At 43.3% G+C, this 19252-nt stretch overlaps 1 long non-coding RNA gene across 1 annotated transcript in view; it reads left to right on the top strand.

Moving 5' to 3' along the window:
• The window catches only part of LOC113255214 (uncharacterized), an 84752-nt gene extending 67101 nt beyond the window's left edge, over positions 1–17651 (top strand). The window contains exon 3 of the long non-coding RNA XR_003316209.4: positions 10316–17651. This is a non-coding gene — a long non-coding RNA (uncharacterized LOC113255214). The remainder of the gene's footprint in view (positions 1–10315) is intronic.
• Positions 17652–19252: the final 1601 nt, after the last annotated feature.

Here is a 19252-nt window from a genome sequence, read left to right as displayed (position 1 = left end):
TCTGAGTACTGGGCTCACCACACTCTCCCCAAAAGAAATCAGGTAGGAGTACTCTCTCCATGAAGGTCTATGGAGGCAACAGTGAGGCTCTGAAGCCTGGGACCCCCTAGATGGCTGCTGCCCATCGCCTTTAGTCTCTGCCCCATCACAGGCATGGCCCTCTTTGAGCATTATCTGACAAACCTCACAAGCATCATCTTCCACCGATTTCTGCTTATCTCCCCACAAATTCAGAATTTAGGGAGATCAGAGTTGATGAGGTTTTAGTGATTTCCATTTTCACACAAAGAGGTTGTGTAGCAAATTATATGTAATTATTATTTAGGATGGAGCAGATTTCAACTTCGTGAATATAAAAATACAATCTAGGCTATAAATATCTAAAAGAAATTTAGAAGAATTTTCTCCTATGCAGAAAAAAGCTGCTTCAGATGTCATGAATGTGTTAGACACAGATAAGAGCCAAGTTTAAGATAAGTAAAACATTTACACTGACAGCCCTTAAGTATGCATTTGATTTAGAATCCTGAGTTATCTGTCAGTTGTCTATGAAATTCATCGTTTTAGCTTTCAGTTTCCCCATTTCTTTTCTGTTACCTTTTTTCCCCGTTTTTCTTCAAAACACTCTTAGTATCTTTCTTAAGCCCACCCCCACCTCAGTTTCACCTCTCCTCAGAGACCCAGTGAGATGATCTATACAGTGCATGGCAGCATGGAGGTTCCATATAGTTGACTATAAATTTAAAGCAACATTTGCATAGTACCTGAAGTAAGTTGCCTTATGAGTCAGTGTTTGGTAAATACTCTGAGATCTTCACATTAGACGCAAGATCCAAGTGCACTGTATTATTTCTTCACTTTATTTGTCTTTTGTAAAGCACCTGGTACCATGACAATATTCACTAGTTAAATAACATGTGAAATGAAATACACTTCCTTCTCTATTTTAATAATGTACTATTCATGCATTTTCCCCCCCTGGAACAAAGAATCATTGTGGTAGTTTGCTCTGCCAATATTAGGCTGATATCTTATTGCAAGCGAATAAAGAGATAAAATGGCATGCCACAGGAAAAGAGTTTCTTTTCAAAATAAAGGAGAACAAGGCAATAACACAAAATATGAAAAGCCAGGAAATGGTTCAATGGAATTATTACAAATATGAACACAGGTCCCTTGATTTTCTATTACTATCCCTGTTATAAAGGAATACCTACATGTCCAGAGCAAAGTGCAAATTAGAGTTTCTTGATCAATTCTATTTTTTAAGGAAAATCCATTGTTCTTCTCTGAATGATTGTCCTTAAGAGAGCTGACAGAGGTGTTGAACAGAGCAGAACCATTGCCAGCCATTTCTAGTGGACATTGAGCTACCAAATATTTTCCTCAAATTATAGAGAATTGCCATTTGTGGAGTCTACATTATATTTAGCTTAATTTTGGATTAAACATCTGTAACTTATTGTTAGGACATCTGGAGAGTGTGCAAAACTCTATACTATAAATATTGTCTCTCTCTATAGTCCCCATGGTATCTCTGAAGAAAGTTGTTCAGGTCCCATTTGTAAAGATTTGCTGATGGCCAAAGAACCAGTGTATAATTCTAGAGTGAAAAAACTGAGGTCTTCTGTCATGCAATGTTGACATGTTTTCACCTAAATTTGTTTCAGTTGACCAAGGATCCAGATGGTGGTTACCCTTCTGACTGCTTCACATACCCCAAGTGGGATCCAATGGAACAGAGAGAAAGGGCAATTTCATCTCTTACTCCTCTGGCTTTGGCTAAAGATCAAGAGGCCGTAATAACACAAGCCTTGGAAGAAGTCTGAAATGGCCATAATTCTCCCCACTAGGCTTCCCCAGTAACACTCAAGTAGCATACAGTGTCTTATGTTTAAAAGAATAAAGAATGGACATAGCGGACATTGCGATCTTTTAATGACTAAATATAGCGGAGGAGCCTAGGGTTTCTGAAGGATCAAGGGAAATGTAATAGAACTTGAATCTTGTGTTTAGAATCTTTTTAAGTTAGATCTTATTTTGAGAAACAGAAATGAAACTAAGAAGGCTTCCTAGGAAAGGCAAGAGTTGAGCCTTGAAGGATGAGAAAGAAGACATTGGAAACGAATTCATGAGAATGCATTTCGCCTAAGGGAATTGTGTGGGTCAAACAGAGAAGTGAGAAAGGACATGGTGTGCTTAAATGTTGGTCAGTGTTCTCCAGGGGTCCTAGAGTTACACACAAAGCTAGAAAAGTTCCCCCAAATCCTACTCTCCCAAATCCTTGGCTTTGACATTCTTCCTCCTGGAAATCTTTCTCTCACTACCAGTACTGAACCGAATGCCCTTTATTCTGTGCTTTCAGAATCCTCTGCCCTTGTCCCGATGTAGTTCTTTGTGCAAAATATGCATTTACCTGTTCTTATTTGACTTCCTCTCTGTTTTAATCTCCTGGTAGAAGGGACCTTGTCTTGACCACTTAGGTCTCTTCTTAATGCCCTGGGCAGTGCTTGATAGGCACTTAATAGTTATGTTTAGAATGCATGAATAATGCAAGATTTCATTAAATAAGGACTTCTGAATGTTTTAAATTTTTTCAAATGCCTTCGACGGGACTTGCTATTGTTCTAAAGGCTGAAGTAACAAATTAATAATAAATGTGGCTAGCTATATTTTATAACTAAACCACTAAAAATAAAGCTTACTCTAGACCATTTTAGAGAGAACAGAGTACCATACCAAATGAGTACCTTTTAGATCCACCCAAAGGATTTATCTAACATATTGCTAAAAGGTCCTCTTTGTAAAGGAGTTTCATGTGTAAGGTGACTCACCGGTGTAAGGGACCATTTGCGCAGCAGTAGTCTGCTAGGGAAAGACTATGTTGGAATGAATCCTGGTCTTGAAGTTGGAAAACTTAGGACCCAGCTCTAGAAATTGCTATGTGAACCTAGGCAAGCTACTCAAAGTCTGATCTTCAATTTCGTATCTGTACACTCAGAACCATAACACTAGTTCTGTTTACCTCACAGAGTTTGGAAGATAAGATAATGTAGAAATGAGATGATAAACTACAAAGAATTATCCTCCTTCTTATCATAATGGTGTAAGAAAGAAGTTAAACTGACCTCCTGAATGCTAGGATGTCTTTTGTCCACCGGTTAAATAGATACTCAACCTTAGGACTTTTGATGTGACATTCAATCCGCTGATTGTACTCCACCGCCTCTTTCTAATCTAACAAGGAAAAGAATACAAATCACTCGGAGGGGAATGCAGGGTTGTAAAAGTTTGTCCTTCGCAGGTACTTTATACCCTCTGGCATTTAACACGAAATCCCAGAGTCACGGTCAGCCTCCAGGTAGTTCTCACATATAGTTTATTGATAGCTGCGCGAACATCTCCAACGACAGACTGCGGCCACAGTGACACTGAGCGCTGGCAGGACAGAGCAGCACTGTTCTCCAGCACATTTCCCCAATTCTCTGCTTGTTTTCAAGCTGTCAGGGGCTGGCTCTGGCCAACATGTTGAAAGGCCTGGCCAGTTTTCCTTCAAGGCTGTTCAGTCTAGGTTAGAGGAAGGATTGGCGTGTTTACCAGTCTTGTATCTACACTGACTGTTCTGACAACATTTAAACCTGAGAGGCGTTTGTCACTCCCTGGTGGCCCTTTGTCTTGACATATGACAGATTTGTGATCTTTGACCTATGAAACCCAGAGAGTAAAGGATGGGTGTTCGATTTCACGTGCCAGGTACTATTGACTTTAATTATCTTCTTGAAATCAGTCCAGCACGCAGGGATGAGGGACTGAAGTCTCAAATCACCCCAGAGTTTGGACACTCTCTAAAACCACAGTGTGTACATATTACTTATTCAGTATTTGTCAAGAAAAAGACACATTTTGCTGAACTGCGCTTTTCTGATAGGCTTCATTTAAGATTTTTTTTGGTAGGTTTATAATTCTGACAGGGAAATAGCTATAAAATGTAAAACGTATAACCAGTCAGGGCTGGGACACATGCCATCTAATTTCGTTGTGCACTCTACTGAGCTTGGTGATGTGTGAAACCTCCTCTTTGCTTGTTGATAGGGGGTGGGGAGACTGAAAGAACAATGGAGGGTGTGAGTCAGTCTTAGTGCAGATAATAGCATTGAGAGTCAAACTTTTTTTTCTTTTCAGTTTCAAATCTTTCTCCCTAAAATTCTGTCCCATTGATTGGGTCCTGTCTAGTGTCATTTAGTTTGCGCAATAGTTCAGTCAGTTGTGGAACAAGAGCTTTACAAAAAGCTTAGAGCCCTGCATGCAAGCATCCATCCAGGTATAGGAACAGGAAAGGTCCTGCGGTAAGAGTGGACACACCACGCTTGATGAGCTTATAGAGCAGAGTAGGGATCTTTTTTTTTTTTTTAATTTTATTTATTTGACAGAGAGAGACACAGCGAGAGAGGGAACACAAGCAGGGGGAGTGGGAGAGGGAGAAGCAGGCTTCCCGCTGAGCAGGGAGCCCGGTGCAGGTCTCAATCCCAGGACCCTGGGATCATGACCTGAGCCAAAGGCAGATGCCTAACGACTGAGCCACCCAGGCGCCCCCAGAGTAGGGATTTTTAACCACTCTCATACTCCTTTCAGAGTAGGAGTTAAATCTGATAAAAACTGTGGCCCTCCTGTCTGAAGAAAAAAACGTTCAATTGCAGGGGATTCATAGAGTATCAATGGACAGGTTTAACGACTTCTATTCCCTTGAGAGGCACAGATAAGTAAATGTAAATCACCATGGAGTAGTAGGTTCTAGCTCTGAGATGTGTCCAGGTGCTATGGGATCCCAGAAGAGGAAGTGCCCCACTTTTCATCCAGAAGGAGGACCCTAATGCTTTACCAATAGTCCGGCATGCGCCCGGAGTTGTGTTTGTCAATGGTGATGGATTTTCTTTGGCTTATCAGAGTTTTCATGGTGAGCATGGGAGAGGGCAACAAAATCAACAGGCAGACTGACAAGAGTTTGGGATTTGGGATCAGAAGCTTAGGATTTAGTGGTTCCTGGTTCACCACTTTCTAGTTGTATTAAATGGACACATTAGTCTCTCCACATTCCAGGTCTCAATCTGTAAAATTAAAATAGTGACACATGCTCTGTCAACCTCATGGCCAGGGAGGGGACCTTGTGGGGAGAGGGAGCAGGGGGTAGGACATGTGCAACAGTAAAGCTCTTCATCAACTGTAATGTCCTATAAACATAATGTATTGTCATCATTGTGCCCACAAACACAGATCTTGGAGAAACAGATAAAACTCAGTTAAAAAGGAGACAACCAGTTGCATCCAGGGACTTCCTATGGCTCATGGGGACAGAAGGGCAATTATGGGCCACCACACAGAACTAAACTTACAGGCCCCCCAGGGGACAGAAACCATGATTTCAAGATTGAGCCACTGAAGGAACCACGTTCAAAAGTCCTGAATGTATTGGCAAGAAAGCCAAATTTATAAATTCAGAGAAAATGATGAGTAAAAGATTATAAGCCAGTGGTTTGATTAGAAGACATCCATTTATTTACTTTCCTCTAATGTGGGGTTTTAAAAAACCAGGAGACTATAAAAACTTTGTCAGCATGCCCACCCTCCTCAAACCATCCATTCTCTCTTTCTCGATCTCTTGAGCTCTGCTTGAGAAGCAGCCTGTGGCTTAGCTGGCAGCCAGGCATGGCATGAGGTAGAGGATGTGGGGATCCCGGTCTTGGAAACTCAAGTCCTGGGTGTGAGTCTTGGCTCTACTGCCACTTAGTAGCTCTGGGACAACGAACTATCTAATCAATGCCTCAGATTCTTTGTCAGGAAACAAGATAATATCCAGTTTGCCTGGCTCACTGGGTTGTTGAAAGCTCTAAGCAAAATTTTTTTTTTTTATAAACTATGAAGATTTTATAAAGTACTATTATTGTGTGCATAGTTGTACAGGGCTATCAATGAAATGACCAAAAGGGAAGATACCACATTACATGTTTACAGATTGGCTGCCTAATTTCCCTTAATTAAGCATTTCTCAGAATGTATGTCTGCCTAATTATGTTTCTGGAGAATGTGTCTAGAAGTTTCTGATCAACATATATCCAGGACCTCTGCACTGGCTGCAGAAAGAAAGAAATCTTCCATTGGTGATTTTCACATTTAGTAAGAGGGACTGAAGTTTGATTTTCAAGAAGCTATCAAATACATTTTATCTTCTGTAGGAACAAACACCAAACCCGCCTTCCTCCACACTTTCGCCCATATGCTCCCTCTCAATTCTTCCTGCCCTCCCCCTACTTGCCCTTTCTACTCCCCCCACACACCCGCCTGTTCGCTGTGTATGCACAGCCCAGCAGTGGCAGCTACCCACGCAGATGAATCCTAGTGGATCCTCGTGGCACTGTATCCATAGGAACCTGCAGAGAACCAGGCAGCCTCTGCTTTCTAACCCATGTGTTTGTGGTGTGGCCACAAACTATGTAAAACTATGCCCAGCAGGGGCCATTATGGGCAGTTATAGCTCTCTTCCTATTCACCCACTCCTGGGATCCTGCCTCTTCCTCCCAGCTTCACACCCCCAGCTCCTAGCCACACAGAGTATGTTTGGTTAACTAGAAAGAGAATCTTTGCACTGGGAGCTGCTGCTTTCATTCAACGCATATCAAACATGTACTATAGACTAGATACTGCACTAAGGATGAGAAGAAAACCCAAATAAATGAGATAGGGTTCCTATTTTTAAGAAGTTGACCGTCCAGTGAGAGAGACAACAATGCATAGAAATAACTGTGTGACAAGTGCTATTTCACGACCAAGCACTATGGGGCCCATAGGAGGAAGTAATGAATTCTGCTTAGGTTTGGCAAGGCCTCAGAGAGGAGGTGAGGTTGACTTGCATCGTGAGAGAGGACTCCTATCCCACCACATGGAAGAGACAAGAATGGCACTGCAGGTGTGGGAACTGGCAAGAAGGCAGGCCCAGGACAGCAGAAGGGTGTTCCGGGAGTGGTGAGGCTCTCATATAGCTAGAGGATTCGGGGCGGGGGGGGGGCAAGTAGGGGCAAATGAGGGGACAGGTGGGCATGGGCCAGGTTGTAAAGGGCCTTGAGAACACTGTTAAGGAGACTGGATGCAAAAAGGAGCCAAGGAAGATGTTTTAAAAATACTATCTATTTTGAAAAACTCTAAGCCTGTACAAAGTCCACTGTAGGTGTTTATGCTGGTGAGTGACACCATTAAAATATGTCTTTTGGAGCAGGAAGGCGGGTTCAACAGCTGTTGCAAAGCTACAGGCAGGAAGTGAAGAGGATTCCAGAGGGCTGGGCAGGACGACAGGAGAGCAGGTCATTTGGACATTAGATTTCGTAGGGCCCCCAGGAGTAGTTAGGTAGAATGGTTTGGCTAGGCAGGGATGACGCTCACTCAGTGCACTGGATGGGGAGACAGTGATGTAGACAGCGAATATGGGGACTTCAGGGGGGAATCTCCCACCGCATGGGAGAGCATAGGATTCCCCTTTCCACTTAAGACAGCAGTTCTCAGCCAGAAGTTGAGTTCAAGCACTCGGAGGTGGGAAGGGCCAGGACCAGAGTCAGCGGGCCTGTGTCCTGGGACCAAACTTTAAGAATTTTGAAAGCAGCTATGTAGCCCTCCTTCAGTTTTCTCATCACCAGAATAAACCATCTCCACTCCTTTAATCTTCCCTCAAGGGTCTGACATAGCTTGGGTTACTTACTCTGCACTCTCTGCTGTTTTCCCACATCCCACTTAGAATGCAAAGCCCCAGGCTATAGACAACACATGACTCTTTCTCAAGTTATACATATAATTATATATTTATGTGTGCGGCACACACTTTATTAAAGATTACTGTAATTCCCACATTTAACACTTTATAGTCATTAAATGCCTACTTTTCCTGAAAAAACCTTGATTTTTTGCTTCATTATTTTTCACCTCCCCACTATGTATATACTTCTGACGATCTATTTGCCAGCCAGGTCCACAGTTACCAGGGCCTCTCTCAGGAGTTTCAATAGCAAGACTCCTCTTCTCATGACCCATAGTGCAGAATTGCTGTTTGGATAAAGTTCCAGAATGTGATTACATTAAGGGAAGAGAATCCTTTGGCAAAACATCAAACGAAGGAACAACCACATCCTGTCAGGAGGACGCTGGTGGTCTAGCAAGGTCTTCTAGAAGGTCCAAGGACTCATTTTGTACTTGAAGAAAGATTATGCTGGTATCTTGGAGAGGTTCTCGGTCAATACAGAATATGGCCTGGGGAAGAGGCTGTTTCCTCGCAAGATTTTGCCATTAGGAAGCACTGACTGAACAAGTACCTCACTTAACCATTTGAGGCCTTTGGGAGATCTTGTATGACAGGCAAATGGAAAAGACATGTGAATTTTAGGAAGTGCTTGAAAGTTGTATTCAAAGGTATCCACAGAGATGTTCATTGTTCCAGAGAATCCTTATACGGTCCTGCAGGTTACTGCTTGGGAGACCCTCTTTCTGCAAGCCTCACTCCTTCAAGAAAGGCTCTCTCAATGCCTCAGAGCCCCTGAGGGCCAGGGTCTGGGAAGGTGCCTGTGACTTGTCATGCTGCTACTCCTTTCCTGCATCCTGCCACCTCCCTGGGCTCTCCCTGCTCAAGCAAGGCCAGGTTCCCTTGAGGCATCCACCTGGCATTCTGCTGCCTCCCCAGAGACTTTCTCTGCTTGCTAGGACCCTTCAGTGCCTCTACTTGCCTATCCTTCCCTCTAGCCAACCTTTCTTAGGTGGCGTTCCTCATCTAAACCACAGTACTCAGGGGCAATTTCTAAAATTCTCCCAACGGCAATAAATAACTAGTATTATTCTAGATGCACAGGAGAGAAGTTAATGCATTAGATACAGTGGATCTCTTAGGGCACTAAGGCTTAATTCTGCTGTGGAACTCTAGTTGACAGAGACTTTGGGGCTTGTGGAATATTATTCCAGTTGGGGGTTGGGGTGGAGAAGTTCCACTTCTTTCAATCACCACTCCCCCATCACCAGTGACATTGCTCCCAACATTGCTGATTGCAATCAATATTGCTGATTATGTTGAGAATCTTCTCTGATGTACCAAGAGCTTAGATTTTTAGAAAATTTAGCCAGAAAAAGATTCTCTGTGAGTTCTTCCATGCAAAACCCAGCACTGGCACAATGTGTTCAGGACAGCATATTAAAGAATTGCTCAAACCAGGGAAATTCAAGAGGAGGAAAATACTAAAGGAGAAGACAGAATGGTCATTCTGTGACCTCTTGATGAGAGCTATCCTCACATATTTCAGGGTCTCACAAGTAGGCAAGGAGGTTTGTCATGTACTTAAAAGGATGCATATATTAAAGAAAGTAATGCTAGTTGATGATGCAGATAAGGCCCAAACCCCAGTGATGAAATAGAATACAGATTTACTTCTTTCCCATATCACAAGCCAGTGAGGATACGGGTAGGGGTATGTCTCTGTCACATGCACTGAAGTCAGGGACCTAGGCTCCCTCATCACAGGCCCAGCCCACCACTCTGGCTCTAGAGTCCTTTCTGTTCTTTTTTTTTTTTTTTTAAAGTTTTTATTTATTTATTTGACAGAGAGAGACAGCCAGCGAGAGAGGGAACACAAGCAGGGGGAGTGGGAGAGGAAGAAGCAGGCTCATAGCAGAAGAGCCTGATGTGGGGCTCGATCCCAGAACGCTGGGATCACGCCCTGAGCCGAAGGCAGATGCTTAACGACTGAGCCACCCAGGCGCCCCCAGAGTCCTTTCTGTTCTGCTGGAATATGAGGAAGGAAGAAGGATTACACATGGGAGGTTTTCATGTACCAGGCCTGGAAAAGACACAAAACACCTGGCTCACATTCTATTGGCCAGAACTCCATTCTCTGGCTGCAGCTAACTGCAGGGAGGCTGGAAAATGTCGTCTCACTGTACGTCCAGGAAAAGGAAGAGAACATGGGTGTCAGTGGTAAGCCAAGTTTGGATGTTTGGGGCCTTAGGTTGTGGCTCACAATGATACGAATTACTTGTGTGAATTAGCATGGCTCATGATGGGCAAACTGATGAAGTACTAAGTTCATTGTCACTGGAATGTTGGTTGGAGAACAAATTCTTGCCATTTCTACTCCGGAGCTCTATAATTACAGTTTCTGAACAGCATAGCAATTCCTCCCACACTCCTGCTCCTACTTTCCCTGTGGTTCCTATTACTGAGAAAAGAGTGGGTCACATGGTGCTACTTCTTCTACAGAACGTCTTCTGTCACTTTTGTTTTTTTCTTTTCTAGGATAGCAAGATGGATGTCAAGGTGACCTTGATGGTCAGCAAACAGGATCTGAGCACCTCTCTTCAGGGAACTCTGTGCATGGGGAAGGCAAGACTGCCCATTGCTGGAAATATGCATCTGGGGCAAGACTTATCACAGAGTTCTTTTGCACAAATGGAGTAATTCTGCTCATCTTTACTTTTCCTTTAAGTGTAACATTCTGGGATCCTAGGATTTTGGCATTGGAAAAGACATTAAAGCCTACGCGTCTGATCCTGTTGTGTTGTACGTGAAGAGGAACAGAGGGTCAAGCCCTTTGTCCGTAGGGTTGCACAGCCAGTACTGGCAAAGCACAGTTAGAACCTGGGCCTCCTGAATCCTACACCTGGGCTCCAGGCTGCTCCTCCCATTGATAAAATATCAGGGTTTCCATGTCCTAATGATATTATTCAAACAGTCTTGGCCAATTCCACTGATGTTCTGACCCAATAGAACCATGCAACTGTGGGAGGCAGGAGACACGGGATCTGGTCCTGCTCTGCTCTCAGCTCCATGTGGCCTTGGACATGTGGGTGGGCCTTAGGTTTCTCATATATACACTGAGAATTTGAATCAGATCATTATCTTCAAATCCTATTTCACATAGGAAGGCCCGGTATCCTAACTTTTGTTAGAAGTTTCTATGGCTTAAAATGGTTTGAAAACCATTTTTTCCACTGGATGAAATAGTCGCTGAAGTTCTTTCTGTCTTTAAAATATTTTAGCTCTTTGAAATGTACTTTATGAATTTCATTTTTAAGTCACTTTCTCTATGGGCTAACTGATGAAATAAGACACAAAGCTATGACAAGTTAGATAACAAACCGAAGTTTGCCACTGCTTCTCACAGTTGCAGATTCAAATGCCTTGGGGATCAAGTAGGTAATATAAAAAGAGGCAGGAGTAAGTTATGGGTTGTGTCTCCCTGCCCCCCACTGCGCCAAATTCCTATGTTGAAGTACTAATCCCCAGTATCTCAGAATGTGACTATATTTAGAATAGGGTCTTTAAAGAGGAAATGGAGTTAATAAGAGGTCATCAGGGTGGGAACTAATCCAATCAGACTGGTGTCCTTGTAAGAAGCGGGAATTCACAAATTTGCATGCAGACACATCTAGATGAGAGATCCTGTGAAGACAAAGGGAGAAGGTAGCCAACCCTAAGCCTAAGAGAGAGGCCTCCCTGGAAGAAACCAACCCTGCTGACACCTTGATTTTGGACTCCTAGCCTTTGGAACTGTGAGAAAACAAATTTGTGTTGTTGAAGCCACCCAGCCTATGGTACTTGGTTATGGCAGCCCTAGAAGACTACTATAGAATGTGTGTGCTTCTGTGTGGGCAGGTGTGTGTGTGTCGGGGTGTGTGTGTGTGTATGTGTGTAAAACAGGAGGGAGTGGTAGAGACTGTGGCAGTTTTAAGTGAGTTTGTCCTGGCTGAAAGGAAAAGGCGCTCTTCAGCTCCTGCTGATTGTTTCTGGATCCATGTGGGGATATTAGCTCTGTGTTGCCAGATGTTCTAAATTTTTAAGAGAAGCTGGACTTTTTAAATGTGAAATCTCCCAGTTTTTAAGACACTACATGGGCAAACAAAACATGTCTGTGGGCTGAATTTGACCTACAGACCACCAGTTTTGACCAGTGACCCCATGTCTGAGGAAACGATTTAGAACTGACCTCATAAGGCAGGGTGTGACTACAGAGCACACATGAAGAGACAGAGTCCTGATAAGATGCCAGGACACCTGGCGGGCTTTCATGGCTAGACTATCTTGCTGTTAGACCTGGAGCCAGATCTCAGTTCCCCTTCTTGTCAGATGAGGAGACTGAACTGTCTCTGCCAGCAAAGGTGATTGGAAATTTCAAGTCTGAGTGCCATACTTTATAAACATCAGAGAATTATGGCCAAGATAATTACTTTCTGCCTGGCTATTTCCAAAAGTAAGTGCCTGATCTTCTAAAGTCACAAAGAAAGAGACTGAATGTAATTAAGGATTTAAGTGCACAGAAGTAGATAAAATAGCCTCATTTCTTAGACAAAGCTGCTCAAACTGGAAGAAGAAAAAAGAAGAAGTAGAGGAGTAGCTCCAAATGAATGTCCTTAAAAATACTGGCCAAGGAGGGTAAGAACTGCACCATTTCATCATCAAAATTATCATGGTGCTCTTTTGCTTTGCATTGGAATGGTCACTGCAAGGTTTTCTCAGCTCCTTTTTGGTCAGCATTTCAAGGACAAGGTATGGCAGACATGGACTAATCAAAGCGTTATTGAACCCTTACCATGTGCCAGGGACTTTACATATACAGGCATTTCTGCCGTAACACACAGTAACACTTCCCAGGAAAGTTTGTCATCTGCAAAACTCAGTATAAAAACAGGATTTACAGGGAAAATAGAACCAAAGCAGACCTTTCAAATCTCATGCAACTCTGAGGAACCAAAACGATCGCTGCTCCCTGAGGTCACCTGAACCACCTTGGCAGCAGGTGAGTGCTAAAAGCTGCCACAGGAATATTAGAATGCACAAAAGCAATTGAAATGAAAACTGGTAAGCCTTGAATCGGACCAGTGCTGGCGTGGGTGGAGATCGGGGAAATGGAAATGACCTCAGAGTCAGTGGGGCTGTTTATTGTCAAGGTGGGCACAGGAGGGAGGACAACCTCACACAAGCAAGAGCCCCTGAGGCTAGGGTGTGCCTACCGGAGAAGGGAGAGCCCTGGATGCTCATTTTAAAAATCCCCGGGACACAGCAAAATAGTTGCTGCTAATGAGGCAGCAGCGGGGCCTTAGTCCTTTTCTGTTCCCACTGAAGGTTATGGCTCTGCTCCGGCTACTCCAGCTCCTCTTGTTTAGGAAAGTCCCCCAGAGATATGGTGAAAACCCATGTGCAATTTTCACATTGCAATGTGAGATTTTAATGTGCAATTATGTGCAGTATAACGTGCAGTTTTCACATTAGAGTGACACCAATCCTCAATAGCCACCACTGAGGGGGAGAGTCATGCGAACACGTGGTGGAGGAACAGGACAGATCACCTCAGTTAATTCTCACAACTCTAGGAGGTTCTGGAGGAGGGGTTCTCACATCAGAACTACCTGGAAGGCTTGTTAAAACAGACTGCTGGGTTTCATCCCCAGAGTTTTTCGGATTCAGTAAGTCTGGGGTAGAACACGAGAATTTGTCTTTCTAAGATCCCAGATGACATGGACGTTGCTGGCCTGGGAACCACATCTGAGGTCCACTAAACTAAAGGAAATGGATAATGGGCAAGATTTTGTGATTTACCCAAGATTTCTCAAGAATGGACTTAAGTGGGGGGGAGGGCACTAAATCTTGGGCCTTGCGAGACTAGTATGCCCGAGAAACTGACCTTCAATGCTCTATAAACACTTAAGAAGGTGCTGGGGTTGGTTTTTGTACTTAGTCAGCAGGCAGTCAGAGAGCTCAGGCAGTCAGTGGGGAGGGGTTTGTGGATGGTAGCTTCTGTACGTTGTTGTGGGGACCCAAGGAGTCTACCTCCACCTGAGGGCATGCTGTGTGGTCTCCTGTTTTGTAAGACATCACCCCAAGTTTTGCTATCATTTGAAATTTCAGAACTTACACCTACTGTGTGTTTGTTACAGCCCTACCACCCCATATACAACCTTCCTGCTAAGGCTGCCGGACAGGCAAGAGCCTAGGATTCGAACCCAGGTGCTCTCATGCCAGCATCCATGTCCACCTTCATCCGGCTGCACTGCTCCCTAAAGAGTTTCCTGATGGGAGCCAAGGGGGTGGGGCCTACCTGCGACTTGCTTATGTTCCTATTTGCTGTGGCTTGTCAGATGAGGTCTTAAAGTTGTGGCTGAATAGAAAGCACAAGTGTGAGAACCACTCTGAATGACTACTCAATCCCTTAATAATGGACTTTACTTGCTTTGTTTTTGAGGCTTTACAGTTTGCAGGGCAAAGGTGCTGTGGTATAGTCATAGAAATGGGAACTTTGTCCATTTTCATTATGAAAAACTCCCAACTGCAGAAAGTTATAGTTGGTTACTACATTAGGGTTGTGAGGTTATCCTGAATTAAGAATGGGAAAAGTATGTTGACTATTATTAAATGCCTCTAAATATTTCAGCAGATGTTCCCCCATCCAGAGAGCATGACAGGACAGAAGGAGCTTTGGCGTCAGGCAGAGTGGAATTCGAATCCACGCTCTATTATTAATGATTGTGTGACATTGGGGGAAGTTATTAGTCTAGTCAAAGCCTCTGTTCCCTCTTCCATTAAACCTTCAGTAGGTTATCGTGAAGACAAAATGGCCATGAATAATCCAGATATACTTCTGATATCCACAGCGTCCGGAGGCATAGACTAGCTCCCTCTTTGGTTTCCCTGTGGTGTCACAGTGGATCCAAGAAGCTTCCTTTCAAATGTGTTGCATTCAACCTTGCACCTGCTCTGTAAGGGCCAGAAACCAGGCAGTGAGGCCCTCTCAAGAAGACAGAAGTGGATTCTTGCTGGAAATTGGCTTGGCTGAGAGGTCTGGTTCAAAGCAGCATGAAGCCAGCACTTTTCCCTAACTTTGTACTAACATATATACAAAGACATGAAAAAAAAAAGACAAGAAAACACTGAAAAGATAACATTGGAACCACCAAATTCCAGAATTTTGAAGGAACTGAAGATAATTACAAGGCAGATGGAGACAGCCAAGAATAACCAGTATCACTTTCAGCTTATGTCATAGGTCTACTTTGCCTCCAAGATGTGGAGCCGCAGTGCCTATATCAAATAGAAAACTTTCTAGTGCCATGAGGGAAGCAGAGTGCCTCTTTCTGTTTCTCCCTCTTCTTCTCCCACTACCACCTGTCCCTCTGCCTCTTGTCCCCATTCAGGTTTGCACCTTTTTATAATTTAGGCCAATACCCCACATTTCAGAAATGAGGTGTCCAGGAAATAATGGCATTTTGGCAATGGTCCAAGACCTGTGGAAGACATACTCTAAGGTGACCCCCAAAGAGTCACACTCTTTTTTTTTTTTTTTTTAAGATTTTATTTATTTATTCGACAGAGATAGAGACAGCCAGAGAGAGAGGGAACACAAGCAGGGGGAGTGGGAGAGGAAGAAGCAGGCTCATAGCGGAGGAGCCTGATGTGGGGCTCGATCCCATAACGCCGGGATCACGCCCTGAGCCGAAGGCAGACACTTAACCACTATGCCACCCAGGCGCCCCCCAAAGAGTCACACTCTTGAACAATCCTGTCCCTCTGAGTGCAGGCAGTACCACTGACTGACCTCTAGCCAACAGAGTACGGTGAAGGTGATGAATGTCACCCACGTGACGATATTACAGAGGGAGGGGCTCCTGCTGGCCTTGAAAAGGAAGTCACCATGTTGTGGGAAAGCCTGAGAAGGGCCACCTGCAAGGACCTGTGGAGCAGCCCCCAGCGGACAGCTAGCCAGAAAACCGGGCCTCCGTCCCACAGCTACTCAGAGCCGAATGTAGCCCACAACCCTGTCAGCTTTGAAGAGGGCCCTGAGATCCAGAAAGAAATGCAGCCCACTGACACCCTGATCCCATCCTTGTGAGACCCAGAGCACAGGACACAGGGAAGCCAGGCCCAGACTCCCGACCCAAGGAAATTGTGAATAAATGTAGTTTGTTTTAAGTTGCTAAGTTTGTGATTGTTGTGTAGTGAAAGAGGAATAATAGAGGGAGTTACAGTGTATGAAGAAGGCATTGTGTGGGGAATAAAGAAGAAACCTGGGAGCAGAGCATGCTGGGAATTAGAGTGACTAATTGGGTCATCAGAAACCAGGAGCCAGATAGTGGAGGTCAGAGGAAGGTGCCACCTCAAGAAGACCGAGGTAAAGTCCGTGGGAAGTGGAACTTTGCCTGGGAGCTGTAAATATGAAAACCTGTCTTACAACTGTCAATCTGATAAGGAGATTCCATTACTGTGCCTGTGACCTGATGTGGGGGGAGGGAAAGAAAATCAACTCTTCAAAAACCTACCAGGAAATATCCAGGAACAATATGAAGAAATTTATAAAATCTTAATGGGAGACTAAAAAGAAGGCTTCCCACTGAAAACATTAAACTCTTCTATAAATTGATCTGTAAATTTTATGTAATTTCAATAAAAATCTTAATGGAAACATTCAGATTTTGACAAAATAATCCTAAATTTTTCAGAATAGCCATCAGTTCAGAATAGTTAATATACTTTTGAAAATGGGAGTCTTTGTCTTATTAGAAAATAAAACATCTTAAAACTGTAATAATTGTAATTATATAGCATTAATTTACAAATAGGCAGGTAGAGGATGGAACAGAAGAGAAGACCAGAACAGACCCAAGGATAAGTATGTATAGGACCTTGTGCATTTGTTTTGTTTTGGTATAGGAGAAACATTTTATTTCTAATCACTGGGGAAAGGCTGAATAGTTTATAAAGGCTATTGGGGAAAATGACCAACCATTGGGTCAAACTATATCACCACCTCATACATGTCTCACACAAAAATAAATTCTGATGAACTCATGTTTAATTGTAAAAGATGAAAATTTAGGGAGTGCCTGGGTGGCTCAGTCAGTTGAGCGCCTGACTCGTGATTTTGGCTCAGGTCATGGTCTTGAGGTTATGAGATTGAGCCCTGCATCGGGCTCCATGCTGAGTGTGGAGCCTGGTTGGGATTCTCTCTCTCCTTCTCCCTCTACTCCTCCCCTCCTCTTAGCAAAGAAAGAATTTATAGGTTAAATAAAATATGAGTGAATATTTTGGGTGTCTTTGGGGGTAGAAAAGGCATTTCCAAGTGTGATATCAAAGCCAAGAATCATAAAAGAAAGGATTGTTCCAGTTGATCACACAAACAATGAGAAATTCTGTATGGTATAAGTTTACACATGAAAAACTTGAAAGGCAAACAAATGGAGAAAAAATATGTAACATAAATGCCAGGTGTTTAACTTTCAGCTTTTATAGATCAATTAGAAAAAGATAAAAAGCCAATTGAAAAAGTGGGGTAAGGCTATAAAGAGGCAACCACAAAACACACCAGCCTTGTTTGCTTTGCCCCATGTGCCTTTTTTATCTTTCAGAAATCTCAATTTCTAAGGCTTCCAGGAGCAGCAATGTTGGGGGTACCACAGTGCTGGCTAGTGTGACATATTCTGGGGGAAATGTACAGTACTAATCCCCTGTCAAGGTTCTTTTTCTTCCACAGTACCCAGCAGTTTCCAGTAAGTGATCAGACCTTCCTTTTCTTCAGTAATATCACTAAGTGGAGATTTTATAACCATCCACAATTTCACTCTAAAGAATGCATCCATTACTAAAGCCTGTTTTATTAAAAAACTATTTTTCAAAATGAGTATGGCTTTATTTTTTTATGATTGTGAAAGCAATTCATGCTTCTTGTGAAAACATTCATGCTGTTCAGAAAGATGTAAAGACAGTAAAAATACCTTATCTTGCCATCCAAAGATAACTTGTATTTTCTCCATGTGAGTGTGTGCACGCATGAATGCACATACATTCACACGAGCCCGTGTTGATTTATATTTTTACAAAAATGAGATCATACTTTTTCCCAGTTCAACAATATATCACGGACATCTTCCCATGTTAATAAATGTAGATCTACCTCATCATTTTAAATGGATACATATTATTCTTCAAAATGAATGCACTATAATTAATTTAACCAGTCTCCTACTGATAAATTTTAAGATTTTTTTCCTTTACCGTTATAAGGAACTCTGTAATTGATTCCTTACGCATACAGTTGGCCGTGGGTCTGGTTATTTCCTAAGAATGAATTCCTAGAACAGAGATAATTAGTCAGCTGTCCTAAGGGAAGAAAGAGCCAGACAAGATGATCTGATGCAATAACAAGCTATAATATTTGGGGAAGAGAAAAGATTGTGAGTTTATCACAGTCACTATCACTTGAGTCTGTGCCCAGCCCAGCCCTATGGATATATGTTTGGGTTCCAGGAGAGAGAAGCTTCAAGCAGTACTTTTTCTAAACCCTTCCAACAGTGGGGTCAAGGAAGGAGGAGAAGAGAGCGAGCTGCTTCCCCCTGCTCAGCTTCGGGCTGACATGTAGCACTGTGGAGGTCCCAGGGTTGGCGATCTGAGCAGGGGCACCCCCAAAGGAATTGAGCCTGTCTGTAGGCACGCGTGAGAGCCCCACTGGCACCACCACAAACACAGAAGAGGGGCATTTTTGGGGGCTGGTATGGGCAGGGGCCAGGGAGGTGTGAGTCATTAGTATTGCCTAATCCTATCTATACCCAGTGGCAGGAAAGATAAGGAGAAACATGTGGGTGTGAACCAACTCTGTGTGCCGAATATCTCAAAAATACTGAATACGTACTCTGTTTTTAAGCACATACACAGGCCTTGCCCTGTCTGTAGTTTTATAGTCTATGAATGGTATCTGGGGGCCTGTTCTTTCCTACCTGCTGTGTACTCACAGCGAGGTTAAGGCCTCTCAGATTCTATTGGCAGCCATTTGCCAACTCAGCCATGCAGGATTTAAATTTTTTCACTTCTTTATTTGAAATCCAAGGAGATTGGTTCTCCCAAGTGAAGCCTTTAAGTAACTGATAATTATACAGATATGTCTTTTATCTGTACCCCCATTTCTTAGAAGAGTGCCTTCCCACGGGTCAAATAAGTTTTAAACAATGAGGAGCAACAAAACTCCAAAGTAGGAGAGTATGGCCAGCAGTGTTTGTTGTCAGGCAACACTCATCCCCCTTCCGGACCACTCCTGATGCACTGAAAGAAGTCCAGTTTATATATCTAAAGACCCAAAGGTTCAGCCCCTTTCCCAGCCCCAAAAGATAAATCATGATTAGTAAAACCAGTCACAATAATCTCATTTTGCTTGGCCTTTGGTTGGTTGAAGGATGGCATGCGATCCTGTCT

This window comes from Ursus arctos, unplaced genomic scaffold (assembly GCF_023065955.2).
Source record: "Ursus arctos isolate Adak ecotype North America unplaced genomic scaffold, UrsArc2.0 scaffold_5, whole genome shotgun sequence".
Taxonomy (NCBI): Eukaryota; Metazoa; Chordata; class Mammalia; order Carnivora; family Ursidae; genus Ursus; species Ursus arctos.
The sequence above is the reverse complement of the archived record's forward strand: the minus strand, read 5'-3'. Positions and strand labels throughout refer to the sequence as shown.